Source organism: Microtus ochrogaster, linkage group LG4, assembly GCF_000317375.1.
Source record: "Microtus ochrogaster isolate Prairie Vole_2 linkage group LG4, MicOch1.0, whole genome shotgun sequence".
In the NCBI taxonomy this organism is placed as follows: domain Eukaryota; kingdom Metazoa; phylum Chordata; class Mammalia; order Rodentia; family Cricetidae; genus Microtus; species Microtus ochrogaster.
This window is the reverse complement of record NC_022030.1, coordinates 1,441,391-1,442,309: the sequence shown is the minus strand read 5'-3', so window position 1 is coordinate 1,442,309 and position 919 is coordinate 1,441,391. Positions and strand designations below refer to the sequence as shown.

General features: G+C 44.9%; 1 protein-coding gene across 2 annotated transcripts in view; it reads right to left on the bottom strand.

The window, feature by feature from the left end:
• The window catches only part of Tmem200a (transmembrane protein 200A), a 94,383-nt gene that overhangs the window by 73,464 nt on the left and 20,000 nt on the right, over positions 1 to 919 (bottom strand). The gene's annotated exons all lie outside the window — the stretch shown is intronic.

The window sequence follows — 919 nt, the reverse complement described above, 5'->3', positions numbered from 1 at the left end:
GGCTGGCTGTCCACTGTTGCTGGCTCTCCTGAGGGGCTGGTTCTCCACTCTCCTAATGGATAAGCCCCCCCACTGTTGATGGCTCTTCTGAAGGGCTATTTACTGTTGCGGACTCTCCTTTTGCTTTGCCGACATCCTTAAGCTTGCTGCCTCACAGACCTCCATCCTCAAGCTGATGGGATGGTACTGCTAACTTCTGAGGAACCACAGAGGGAAATTCCTCAGCATTCAATGTTTTTTCTCTGCACTACTTAATGTTCTTGGTTGACGTTGATGGGTCCTGAATCTTGAAATAACACTACCTTTTCTGTAGCTGCAGAATCCTAACGAACCCTGTGGAACTACTCTGCTAATGCAACTTAATCTGACAAATTCAATAATTCCTTTGACAACGTCTGGGGGCACAAGGTGTCATGCACACAGTGGTGTGTTGCACCCAGTTTTGAAGAGCACTGCAATGCCTCTAGTGACTGGCCTCCTGATCTAGGCACAAAGGGAGTATGGTGGGGGTCTGGAAAACCTGGTCATAATCAGATGGTTCAATGATGCCAAGAACACGGAGAAATAAGTTCCTGGAGCTATGAGATGGAGACCACCATTTGTCCCAAAAATCAATCACTCATTTCAATGTTGATAGAGTAGAAGTGGCCTCTACTTAGTAACTACACTGCCAATAATATCATTAAAGGAAGACCATTCTTTTTGCACTCTTTGTTCAACTCTTCCTATTGTTGTAAAGGACAATTAGGTCTTATTTTTGCTCATTAAACTCCCAAGTCTGTGACAGACACACAAGGCAAATAAGTTTCTGTCACTGTGCATAGATAGGCCTATTGGTGTGAGCACAGGGCAGTATCAATTCTCCAAAAGGAGGTAGGTGAAGACTCCCTAGAAGAACAGCTGCGATTGAAGATGGATC